Here is a 13819-nt window from a genome sequence, read left to right on the forward strand (position 1 = left end):
TGCTGCTCCCTGTGATGGACCCATCCTGCTGAGTTGCAGTCTGTCTTCCCTCTGCTGCTTCTCGGAGAGTTTCTGTTCTTTGTCAGGCCAGGGACAGTTTTACTGAATCTTGGATTTCACATCTTCTTTTTAAACTGTCCCCAACTAGGGGCAAATTCAGCAGTTTCACTGCTGTGTGATCTCCTTAGCTTTCCCTTCTTAATTTGGGCAGTGGAGCCCTCGCATGCTGTCTCACTAAAAGACAAGATGAGAAATAAATACTGTGGCAGGTCTCAGTAGGACTGTGTCCTGGTTCCCCTGTGGCACTTGCCCCAGATATGTGCAGTGATTTTATCCCACTGGTCCTACGTGTTCCTCCTTCAGGTGTAAGTGGGGACTCCATGGTGGATGGATGATGTTTGGGAGGACAGACTCCTGAGAACTATTGGAAGGTAAAACTGCTCAGTGCGTTGTGCTGGGGCTTTAGGATTTCTGCCCAGTGCTGCTAAGAGGCTGCTGGGAACATCCCATCAAGTGATTCACTTTGTCTCTGCTTTCTCTTCTGACTTTCTGGGTAATGGGACAAGATTTTCTCTGGGGCAAGCACCAAGTTTTGTAATTGTTACTTCCCTATCAGAGGGAGTCCCAGGGATGCTGTCCACAGATAGGTACTCTGCAATCATCAGCCTTCACTGGGACCTGTCCTCTGTCCTCCAGCCTACAGTTTCTGGTCATGGTCAGGTCAGCCTGCGGGATGTGCAGGAGCTGCTTAGCTTGTGATGTCTGTAGAGGAGAGGGCCCCAGAGATGACGGCAGGGAATCCAACATATCAGTTGTCTGATTAAGCAGCAGGATGTGAATCCTTCAGAGATGGAAGTTTTTATTAAAAGGCAAGAGGGTAATTCTTCATTTGCAAACTGACACGATGTTCTGCAAGAAGGAAAAAAAAAAAAGCAGCAGCATCGTAACTGAAAACAACTCACCCAGCCTCAAAACAGTAAATCCAATCAAGCTTTCCTGTTAAATGCAGGCTTTGAAGAACATTGTATTTAATCATCAACAGGGCCGAATCGATAGGAATAATCTGAAGTGACTCCGAGCAGCAGGGGCAGTTTATGTTTACAAAGAGATGAATATTGATGTAACCATTGCAAAGCCCACTCCAGCCATGGCCAGTACATGGGACTGGTGACAGAGGACATGGGCTGCTGGGGAAGGCTCCCCACAGCCTGCCAGCTGAATGCAGGGAGAAGTGCACTGAAAATATGTAGGAGGAGGTTCTTTGCCAAATGTAGACCCAGGCTCTGCTGTTGTGTAGAAGAGCCCAAGACATAGGTTGTTTTCTGTTCTTTTCCCTGCTGCTACTCTAGCTGCTAACAGGCATCACGTTCACACCACCATCCAGGACCAAATGATGTTCTCCCCATCCTTCCACAGGCTCAGCTCCTAAGACTGGGCAGATACCTCACCTGGACCTGCTGCCCACCTCATGGTGGTGAGGAGATCACTTGAGACAGACCTTGAGCTGCTGTGCAATGAGGCAAGGTGGCAAGTTTGCCCTCATGATTTAAGTTGTGTTTGTAGGTTTAGACTATGGCAGCTGCCTTCAGCCCTGTCTTTCCACTGACGACAGGGAAGTCCCAGGGCATTGGCGTGATGCTATCTGCTTTGAATCATTCGGTAGTGAGCAGTGGTGGGTGGGTGCTGGTGTGTGAATCACAGAACTCATAATTGCAGCTCCTGCTTAACAGGCAACTGCTCGAGTTCTTGCTTAGCTTCGTTTGCTGTCCTATTTTCCCCTTCTGCCCAGCTGTATGACAGTGGCTGTTCATTACAGTGGGTTTACTGGGACACTTGGAGATGCCTGTTGCCTTTGGCTCTGGGGTGCCAATAATTTTTTTTAATTAATACTCATGAATTTCCCCCAGATGGAAACGAACAAAAGAGCTGGAGGAGAGGGTATGATTTCCAGTTTCTGGGAGCGCTTTACAAACAACTCAGATGATTAAAAAGGCAAGGGTGCTCTTTTAATAACAGGTTTTGTCAGGATTCAGCCAATTAATTTCAAAGAAAAATGAGGCATTTCGTTAAAGCAGCCACTTGAGCTTCCTTCTCTGTTCAGCTTCTCTTCAGCTTCATCGTGCCTTACAGCTTCAGCATCTAATTCGAAGGGTGTTCATGGGGGACCCCTTCAATCCCCATGAGGGCACTGGGGGGGACTGGCTGCTGTTACTGCTGTGCAGCAGCCTGCCGGCTCCTCCTTGCCACAGGACAGCTTTTGTGAGTAGTTTTGGAGTTTTTTTGGAAACACATGTAAACAGACAGAGATACCTCAACAGAGGGCACGTGTGGGTGACTGCTGAGATGGAGAGCTCACCTTGGTGCTGCTGGTGGCTCAGCCCTCTCCAGTGGCAGCCACCACCTGAGCTGGCAGAGTGCAACAGGCATCATTGACATCTCTCTCTGGGCTGAAGAAGCATCATCTACCATCTGCAGGGAGGTGGCTGCGTTGGTGGGAGAAGGCTCAGCTATGGGATAACCAAAGCAGAGATAAAGTACACAGAAAATATGGAGGAGGCCATTCTCTGGCAACTGGCAGCGCTCCCTGCCTGCTCTCCACAAAGGTGGGTATCAGCTGCCACAGCTGCACCAGGCACCGTGGTCTGAAGTGAGCAGCTGGAGCTTCTGGTGGCTTCTGAGAGTTTTCCACCATGGCCTCTGGATCCCATCCCTCTGTAGTACAGTGCACAGCTATGGCATTACCTGCTGCCTCACAGTGCACAGGGACTGGAGCTGAGAGTTTTCTATCCCAACTTCTATGATTCCTTTGATTTCCTTTTCTCTGCAGAGTTTCTTCCTCTCAGCATTTCAAACTTGGGGAAAAAAACCAAACAAACAAAGTTGCCTGATGAAAAGAATGAAATACATAAAATAGTCTTACTCAACATCATTAACTTGGTGCAGCTTGGGCAATTTCATGCTCCCACATCTCCCAGCCAGCCACGGCCAGTGACTGCAGCTGAGAGTGAAGATGGATTTGGGAAAAAAACCCCACCAAAACAAAAAACCCCAAAGCTCTCTGAGGATTAAAATGTGCTGTGTTGGTTTTTTTTAAATTCTTTATCCATATTTTTCCAAATGTTCTACCCCTAAAATTTAACTGGTGTGTTACAATACAGTATTTAAAGTTTGAATTTATCCAGCACTTCCAGTGTTTCTGAAAAAAAGGTATAGGAAATTAAAAAGAAAGTGCCCTCAGACAAATCATCAACATAAAAATGAGTGGTGACATGCAACTAGTCTAATCATACACCCTTTGTGAAAGCAGAATATTTTGAATGCTGTTCTCCAATCTAGAATAGTTGAGACCAGTATTGATCTGAGAAGACAAAAAAAAGAACAAAAGTCTAAATGGAAATGGGCAGTATTTAAATATTTTTTTTCTAGCTCTCACAATCTGGAATCATACAAGTCAGCTGCATTAACTGGGGGAAAGAGAAATAAAGCATTCAGCTTTAAAGAGCAAGTGAATAGAGTAATCAAAGCCCCTGCCTCTGTTGTCTCTATACTGTCTCATGGGTTATAAAACAAAGGAAGGGACCAAAGGAATCTGTTTACAAAACTGCATTTTCTGATTGTCAGGGGAGATGTTAAAGACACAGTTTGCAGAAACAAAAGGAGGTCTGTCAATTTAGGACACTAAAAAGAAGCCTCAAGAGGTGGTTTCCACTGCTTGTGGTTCAGTGTTCCTCACAGATGCAGTGCAGCCCCACACACTGGAGCATCTCCCACATCCCCCAGCATCTCCATAGCTTGCAGTATCTTTACTCCTAGCCCTCAGCACTCTGGTTAGGATGCTGCCCTGCTCTCCCTGCAGGCACTGCTCATGCAGCTACACGTTACATCCCATGTAGCAAAGTCCTTAGCAGTGCAGTCAGCAAAATCTGATGCTTTCCTTGCAAGTTCTTTTGTGTAGACAGCACAGAAAATAAATGCAATGGAATGGTGACATCTTCAGTGCTAAAAGCCTCCAGAATGGTTGTCCACCTCCTCCTGGTCTTTCCCAGGAGGGTGGTGATGGTGTGTTGGCTCACCACTGTGGTCATCCCCACTGCCTGAGTGCCCATGGCTTTGCAGCAGCTGGTCCAAGTTGCCCAGGGTTCCCCACCATGAGGCAGCTGTTCTGGCCCAGGGAGTCAGCTGGAGATCTGTCCATCAGACTGTGCTCCATGCTCCAGCCCTTTCTCCAACCAGGATACTGGGTAGGTACCACAGCCTGTGGGCATGGCCCTGGGCACAGCCCCTCTCCTGGCTGAGTGCCACGTCTCTCCTCCAGGTTCATCCACATTCCACACAGTGCCCAGCCTGGAAAAGGTTTCTGAGACAATGCTGCTAACAAAAGCCCTGTTGTGAATCACCCACCAGCTCAAGTTGGGACATCAGCTATCAAATTAATCTAATTAGTAGCTACTGCAGGCTTCCAGAGCCATTTGTGCACCGAACATGCCACAGTGGCTGCACAGCCATCTGGCCAAGCCTCAATCTGCAGCCCATCATCCTCCAAGAAATGTGGGCAGGGTGAGAACCACAACCTCTGCATGCTGTGGCCTTGGCATCATCCAGGACAACACAGAGGAAAAGTTGCTTGCAAATAAATGGGAAATTAAAATTAACCATGCCTGTCCTCTCCTGCTGCACTGGCAGCAGCACCTGGGGGCTCAAGGTAGGACCTGTGAGGGTGGTAAGAAATCAGGAAGGGATGGGGAAAATCAGTGTGGGGAATAGGGCCACATGTGCTGGGGAGAAGGAACCCTGCTGACATCCCAGAGATGACAGACCAAGCCCACTCCCAGTTCTGGCTTGGTTTCCCTTGGTCCCTGATCAACCACCCACTCTTGCCCCTCTCACACGTTGCACACCAGGACTGGGAAACACCACAGCATCTTGGGCAATGTGTGCCTGGGGAGCTGGGGATGCCAGGCTGGGGGCAAGCAGCGGTGCCCAAACCTGGGCATGCAGGCAGCAAATAAGCAGGCTATTGCATTTGGTGGGTCCTGCCTGAAGATAAAACCACTGGGTAGTCTGCACTGTAACCTGCACCTTGTTTAGAGCCTGTTAGCAGCCTGCTGGTCCGGCCACCCCTCTCCTGCTGCCCTCCCCTCACTATACTTGTTGGTTAAATAAATGTCTATTTTTGTGCTCAGCTCCTGCTTGTTCCCCACGTACTCGCAGGGAAATGAAGAGCTGTGTTTATACCAAATGGGTTTATTGAAGTATCAGAAGGCACAAATCAATTTACAAACGAAATTATACGGTACCCCAGGAATCAAAACTGACAAACACAGAGATTTGCTGTTAAATTAATAGCAAGCCAAGATAAAAGGCAATGCAGACCATAAAATTAGTCAGGTACAATATACTCCCTAAACTTTAGAGCACACAGACACACTGCTCAATTTCAGAATTAAATAACCAGCAGAGGGGTTTTAAAAGTCAGTATTGCTGGGCACATGGCAAAGTGAATTCCAGAAAGCACTGTGTGTGTCTGGGAATGGAGGGCTTCTGCCTTCCCAGATTCTCTGCAAGTCTAGGACAGTGCTGACTACAGCCCATGGCATGGGCTGCAGGAGGAGAGCACTTGTGGAACTTCTACGGGGAGTTGTTTCACTTTTCAAACTGATTTGGGCAGAGGCAAATTCAACGCTGCCTGCTCTGCCTCTTGGGCAGAGGCTGAGGACCTCCCCAGGTCCTCCCCCTTGCCAGCGGGGCTGAGAATCGGTGCTTCCTCATCTGGCTGTGGTACAGGGCTGAGAATGTATGTCACTGCAGAGCTGGGGCAATACCATTGCTTTGGGAAGTGAACTGAGAGCTCAGGCTGGCAGAGAGGGCACATGGCAGAACACCACCAGAGCAGACATCAGCCACCACATGGCAAACAGGCATCTCGGCTTCCCCAGGGCAGCGTAACCTGGCTCTGGTGCTGTAAAAGTGATGTGATGTTGGAAATGACCCTCAAAGGCTGGAGGACAGCCCCCAGGTGTGCCAGCATGGGACACTCCAGAGATGCTCCCTTCTCCCTGTCCCATGGCAAGGAGGGTCCCTGCTGAAAGCCAGGGCCATGGCATGCTGCTTGCTCACCCTTGGACAGGAGGTGCCCCTGGGCCCGGTGCAGCAGTGAGGTGCTGTGCTAAGTGTATTTTTCCACTGATAGAGCTGTCCTGGCATGGCACAAGCTTCTGCCTGCGCTCTGCGTTCATCCTGAATGACAGGAACAAGATGCCCAAGCGGGTCTCTGACAAAGGGCAGCACCTTGGGCTTTGCTTTCTGAGCTCATTTGACATTTTCACACATGTTTGGTAGGGCTTCTCAGACTTCTGCCGCTTGCTCTTCTGTCCCCTAATTAACTAATGAGACATATGATGAAGCCATGACATGCACAAGAAATGACAGGGCCACCGAGTGCTTCAGTGTGGCGTTCCCCTCGGGCGCCCTGCCAAGCAGCAGGCATGGGGCAAGCTGTCCCAGCCACTCTGCTAATATGCACTGGGATATGAGCGCTTTTAAAGGTGAGAATCAAGCATGGCCCAAAAGAGACTCGAGCCACCAGCACCTCAGGTGTCGGCAGGAGGGGTGGGAGAGCATCACTGGCTTCTCTGGGAGTCTGCCTCTGTGGGAGGCACTGTCACACACACTTGGCTAAAGCCACCACAGAGCTCCCATGAGCACTCATACCTCGAGGACATGGGCTGAAACTCTCCCGGAATGTTCCAGGCTTTGAGCTAATAAAGCTATTACAGGTAAATTAAGTTTGAGCTATCCGATGTTAATCTCTTTGGTTTTCGTTGCCTTTTGTTTATGAAACTAAATACAGCGATGCATAATAATAATTAAAGATTGGCTGATGAGCCCGAAATCAATCCGTGTCTCCTGGGCACCCACCGAGTATCAGTCATTTTAAAAAATCTGTTGTTTTTTGTAAACATGCAATTACTGAAACAGAATGAACACATTCAGCTGATGTATGCCTGTATGTAAAGTGACTCTGGCAGCTGGTGATTTCTACAGGGTCCAGCTTCGGCTTCTCTCCAGAATAAGTCCAGGGCAACCCAGAACAGCTCCTCTTTGGAGCTGCCAGTGTCCCTTTGCATGGTAACTCCTTTCACAGAAGGTATTGGGTTGGAGAGGACCTTTAAAAGCCATCTATTCCAACCACCCTGCAGTAAGCAGGGACACCTTTAACCAGATCAGGTGGCTCAGAGCCCACCTGCCAGCCCCAGCTTCTGTTTTTCTCGGGCAGCTTCAGAGTCTTAGATGCTGACCCTTACAAACCCATCCTCTGGGCCAGCCCACTGGGTGCAGACCCCATCCTGCACCCTAAAAAAATGCAGAAAATGCAGAGGAGCCTCTCCAGAGCAAAGTTTTCCACACTGATCTTGTGGAAGAGGACAAATCAAGCAGAGGGATGTCTCAGGAGCCACCTTTTTCAATGTCCCATTTCACATGAACCAAGGAAGCCAATGTCCCAGTTTTGCTCATGTGAGTCCCACATCCCCATCTGGTGTGGCAGGGGAGATGCAGCTCCCAGCAGAGGCAGCTAAGGCACCGACACCCAGCAGTGCTCCGGCAGCACAGACTGACTGAGGGGCTGTAGGAAACCTCCTGCAGACTCAAACTTCCCAGGCTGGGTTTAAAATCTATTTCATTATTTCTCTGGCGGTCTCAGACCACTGAGAGCTGATGAATCTGTGGGGGTGGAAGTACAGTCATGGCCAGGCTTGTTCACAGATCACTGAGCAACGATAACGAGTTTGTCGCTACTGGTGGCATGTCCCTGGGAGCTGTGATCACAGCCCTATCCATCAGCCTCCTGTGGCTGATCTGTCACAGAACAAGAGACAAGAAACTGGTGTATGGACTGTCCTTTGCTATCCTAAGCCATCCCCATGCAGAGTCCCATCAGCAACTCTCCCTACATATCCTGTTCTGTCTTTGCTGCCATCCCTGTACCCCAGCCCGGCCTCCTTTGCCAGCTCTTCCCAGCACACCAAGGAACACAGCGAGCAGCCAAAGGACACTGGCTGCCCGCCCCAAGAGACACCCAGGCTCACACACAGCCGCAGCTGCCCGCTCCAATTCACCCTCTGTACCCACACATGTGCTGCTCCTTCGCTGCCTGAATGTGCCTGCAGCTGATGCTTCCCTCATGTCAGTGGTTCCATCCCTCTGAAACCCTGAGGTGACTCTCACCACCTTTGTAAGCATGAAGAGAACATTTGTACCCAGGCATCCCCCTCACTGCTTCCCCTGGTGCTTCTCATCGGCCCATGTAACGGGCTTCCCTCATTGTACCTTGTCTCACATGACATTGCAACAGCTCCAGGACAGTGGCTGAGCTTTGCAGTATAAACATGTCATCTTGCCCAGCGAAAGGCAGCCAGAGAAGGGCCATGTTTATTCATCTATGGAACTGAACATGAAACACATTTCTTAGTATACAGGAGCGGTACCAAAACCAGCGAGCACGATGCCAGTCTGAAACTGCAGCATTCAGCCAGTTTTGGAGAGAAGTTCTCTTTTCGTCTCCTTAAAAACCTCCCTTGTCACATCTTTGATGCTTTCAACTCCTGCCAAGGTGCACTCTATGTATAAGGAAATCAAAAGGGTCTGGCAACCTGGACTTGCAGTAACAGATTAAAAACTCCATCTATTTTCTTTAAAAACGAGAAGACAGATGGGTAACTTGATTACAGCCTATAAATGCCAGCTCGGAAAAAGCTTTGTGATGATAAGAAGGTCTTCAACTGAGTAGCAGATCCAGAGCCTGGAAATTGAAATTAGACAAATTCGGACTAGGAAGCAGGGTAAGTAATTAAATAGCAGAACAGCGTGCACAGGGATGGAGTGACTCAGTATCACCCGTGGGCTTGGAAAATCAGGACTGGATGTTGTTCTAAAAGGCTGAACCAGGAGATGTAGGGGCAACAGGGGAACGTGTGTTGGTGCCTCAGAGAGCCCAGAATGATAACTTCCAGAATTAATATCAGTAAAAACCTGAATAATGAGAAAAGATTTGGGATTTTCAAGGGTGCCCTGGGGGAAAACAGCTGAGGCTGTAATCCAGTGGTTGTTGGAGCACCACCTGCTTTCAAGACCTCTGAAAACTCCACCTTGCAGCAGGGAAATGCTGTGGCTCAGTCACGGTGTGATGCACAGCCTGCACATCCTGTGTCTGCAGCAGATCAGAGCCTGCCAGCCTGAAGAACATCTCCTGAAGCTGCTGTACCTCATTTTGGGCTGCAGTTTGGTGCCTGCTGCTTTCAGATCCGTAACAAAGCCCATCTCCATTGACATTGGCATGCAAATATGCGCAAATTGCAGGATCTGGCCCAGCACACATTACAGTCCATTGAAGCTGGCCCTTACTTGCTCACAGGGTGAGGCTGAGCTGCTTAAAACCTTAGAGGTGGACTCAGTGGATAGCCAGGGAGCTATGCAAAGCCTCTCCAACCAGCCTTCTGGCATCAGGAACTGCCAGCCGCTCACTGGGGGCAAGGACACAAGTGTCTGGTCTTGGTGGGAGCACTGGAGCTCCCTAAGACTGGATGGACAAGTTTTTTGAGGTCCAGAAGGGTAATTTAAGTGTTTACACATTCTCAGTGTCAAAGCCTGATAATGACTATCATTTATTGCTCTCTAATTGTACGAGAAGCAACACATAAACAGTTATCCTGGACATGTCTTGACTTGAGGTGTCCCTTAGCTGAGTAAATCCAGCTTAATTAACGCTTCTGAGAAGAGAAAGGGACAAGGCTGGCTGCATGCCACATTCCCAAGAGTTGAGTGTTAGCTCATCTCTGCATCTACAGACTGCTGTGGGCTGCAGTCAGCCAACCTGTCTCACTACAAGAAGCCCTAGGTGATGAGGTGGTGGCCTACAGCTCTGTCCCATGTCATTCACCATGCTGCAGCATGCTTGTCAGCTCATCCCCATCCTATGCAGGTACCAACACCCAGACTCAGGTTGACACTGCAGGCAGCTACCTGCAGCATTCTGGATTTGGCTTGTGCTGCTTTTTTTCTGCACAGAAACACCACTGGAGATCCCCCATCCCAAACTGGGTCTGCAAAGCATCTCCTCACTAAAGATGTTCCATCTTACTTGCTGTTGTGGTTGAACCCCAGCTGGCACCTAAGTACCACGCAGGCGCTCGCTCACTCCTCCCACAGCAGGATGGGAGAGAGAACTGGAGAGTGTGAGAACTCCTGGGGTGAGATAAAGACAGTTTAATAAGTAAAAGCTAAGCAAAACCAGGAATTCATTCCCACTTCCCATGGCAGGCAGATGTTCAGCCATGCCCAGGACAGCAGGGCTCCATCACACGTAACAGGGAGTTGGGAAGACAAATGCCATCACTCTAAATGTCCCTCTCTTATTCCTTCTTACCCCAGCTTTACATGCAGATGTCATAGGGTATGGGATATCCCTTTGGTCATTGGGGCCAGCTGTCCTGGCTGTGTCCCCTCCAGACTCCTTGTGCACCCCCAGCTACTTGCTGATGGGGTGACAGGCAGCAAAGCATAAGCCCTGCTCAGCAGTAAGGAAAACATCCCTGTATTACCAACAACATTTCCAGCACAAACCCAAAACACAGCCCCACACCAGCAACTGTGAAGAAAATTAACTCCATCCCAGCCACAACCAGCACACCTGGATCTGATTTCAGGCCAGCATCTCTCTCCATGTGCCATCCCTTTCTCCTCCTCTGCTGCTTGTGGGCAAGATGGGACAGGCAGGAATCTGCTGCACAGGCCAGTCCAAATGGGCTGCAAGTCATCTGAGCAGTGCAGCGTGTGCTTCCCGTGCACTCTACCACAATGACAGGTACAGATGGGTTTTGCTTCCAGGCTTGGAGAGCAGGGTGTCCAGGAAGGGCTCCATAGCAGGTGGATGAAAGCCAGAGCAATATTGCAAATCCTCACAGTTCCCAGGAGTGAAGAGTGACTCCAGTTCCCCTCCTCTGCTGCCTTCATTCCTCTCACACAGATACTGGACAGCACTATTCTGCACATCAGCCCAGCTGTGAGCTTTTTTGGAAAGTGACTCCCAAACAAGGCTGGGAGGCCAGATGTGGGGACAAGACACGGGCTACCACGGGGATGGAGCAGACTTCCAGGAAAGCCTGATGCCTGGGGAGGGGAGGAAAGGCTTTGTTTACAATAGCAGCTGGCCCAGTGACTCTCCTTTGTCCTGATCATGGGTTTTGTCTATTTTTTGCATCAGCCAAGGCCTCTCAGCCTTGTTTGAAGACAAGGGAAAGGAAAGGGCTCGTTTCCCTCAATCACACAGAAATGGCAGGTGTGGTTTGGCAGGGGTGGGTTCAGGATGCCTGTGAGAGCAGAGCTGTGGCCATGAGGCTGCCCAAGGTAATGGCCTTTAGCCTGGAGAGCTGGATATCATGAGCTGTTAATTATTCCTGAGCTTCTCTCTCAAATACACCCCCTGCACACACGCTGTCACATGAGGATGGGTGAGGGGGTGTTGGCACATCTCAGCCCCCCAAAACCATGCATTTCTCTCTGCTGTTTTCTTTTTTCCCTGTAGTCCATATCTCCCAATTATTTCCCACATGTTCACCTGCCATCTGAGCATCTTCATCTCCTTGACCTATGCAGACAAGCCACAAATGCATATCCTTCCTGGCAGTTCAGGCCATGCAATCCCCTTGGAGAAAGACACTGTCCGAGGAATGGGTATTTTCAGTGTCCTCTGCTTTGCACTCTTGTTGCAGAACAGTAGAAGACTGGTGAGGGATCAGAGTGGCACTGCCCAGGCCAGGCAGTGCTTCATCCTCATCTTGCCTGCCTGTGCCCAGCACTGTAACCTCCAAGTCTCCTGCAGCACTGGGAAAACCCAGATACAGGCTGTTTCAGATTGCCAAATCAAGCAAATCCAGGCACAGGCAATAGATGTGTGACTGGGGAACAGGAAAAAACACCTGCAGCTTCCTTGATGCCTTGCCCTGGACTGAGCACTGAAGCTTGCCAGCAGTGTGATGGCAGCTGCTCCATGTTCCATTGGGCTGCTCAAGCAATGAAGGCAATACCTGGGCAACCAGGGCCAAGAAATCCACCAAGGCAAACAGAAGACAAGCGGCACCCAGAAAACAGCCAGCACAATGGCACAGCAGCCTCCAGGCACCAGGGCTTTTGGCATGAGAAGGGAAGTGTTTCAGCCTGGGCATTCTTCAGACCACAGTGGGGATGCAGCTGAACTGCAGCAAGGCTGGCTGCGACAAGGTCCTGGGGCCAGAGCAGCGGTGTTGCAAGCAGGAATGGGCAAAGGCTGCACATGCATATGCTGCTAGCATCTCTGGAACATTCCTCGACACCCCACCTGCAGAAGTCACAGGCAGGCACAAGGGGCTCGTCACTAGTGAGCAGGATCTTATCAACAGTTGTGATCCAGGAAGATAACATCCAGTTGTGAGCTTGGAAAACAAGAGATTTGTTTATGGCTGAAATTCACAAAGCACCTGACCTGTAAAATAATCCAGCCTTCAGAGCTGTGCTTTTTCATTACAGAATGTGAAGAGGGAGCTTGTCTGAGAAAGGGCACCTAAGGGCAGGCGTGTTGGGTGAGGGAAACAGGCTGGGCAATATTGCACAGCCCCGCAGAGGAAATGAGAGAGAGCAAGAGAATCACATCCTAGAGAATATGCAGAGATAAAAAGCAGAAGAGAAAGTTAACTGGAAGAAAAGGTCTGTGGGTGGTGCTGAGAAAAACACAATGGAAAATGACTTGCATAGGGTTCCTGTACTGTCACCATGGAGAGAGAAATTGTTATCCTAAAGCTTGTGGAGCAGAAGAGCAAGGTACAGAGCCTTGCCACAGCCATGGCTGAAGGTTTCTGCTATGCCCACAGGTGATGCTGCAGGTAGTGCACAGCTGCAGAGAAATGAGTGCCCAGACCAGCTCAGAGCAGGCAGATCAGCCTCAAACTCGGTCTGCAAACAGTACCAAGACATCAGGGTAATTGTGAGTGAATAGAAACCTCTTCAGCCCTCTGGAAGCAGAGATGGCACAGCCCAAGCTGGCAACGCCGTGGGAAGCGATGCAGTCAAGAGGCGTCGGTTAGTACAGACAATACCAGCTTGCAAACCCGGTGTCACCAAACCTCAGAGGAAGTCTTTGTGTAGTACAGGCAGAAGAAAATCCTTAAAGAAGTCCCAAGTGTAAGTCACATGCTGTGACATGCCTCTATAACACAGAGTGAAGTACCCAAGATGGATTTCCCGGAGGAGGAGTCTTACAGAAATGGTACCAATAAAAAGAGGAATGATTCATGCAGTATAGGATCTGCCCAGGGAAGATGTACTGCACTGACAGTAAAAATAAGGGAGGGAATGAAGTAAATTGGAAGAGAAGTCCTTCAACCGAGAAGGCACAGCCCATCACCCATTCTTAGTCCTTCATGTGACATTTTCCTTCTCCAATAGCCAGATGTAGTCAGTCACAAACCTGAGTTAAAATGCAAGTGGAAGAAAAGGACTGCCAGCAGCATGCCAGGCTGGCAGGACCATGTCACAGCAGATGACATTCTGGGTTAAGGCACAGAAACACCACCCACCACAGCCCTGTCTTAGGTCTCCAAGGAGAGGCAGGGGGAGGTTTCAGCTTGGACCAAAGCAAGATGAATTTTTCAGCTGTAGCACCATGGAAGGGACACCTGCTGACTTACAAAGGCAACAGCCTTCCTGCCAAACACAAATGCAAATCACCAGATGTCCTTTCAGAGACTATTAGGATTTGTAAAGTATCTAATAGAAACTCTTGCCTGTG

Source organism: Gallinula chloropus, assembly GCF_964237585.1.
Source record: "Gallinula chloropus genome assembly, chromosome: 10".
NCBI classification, from domain to species: domain Eukaryota; kingdom Metazoa; phylum Chordata; class Aves; order Gruiformes; family Rallidae; genus Gallinula; species Gallinula chloropus.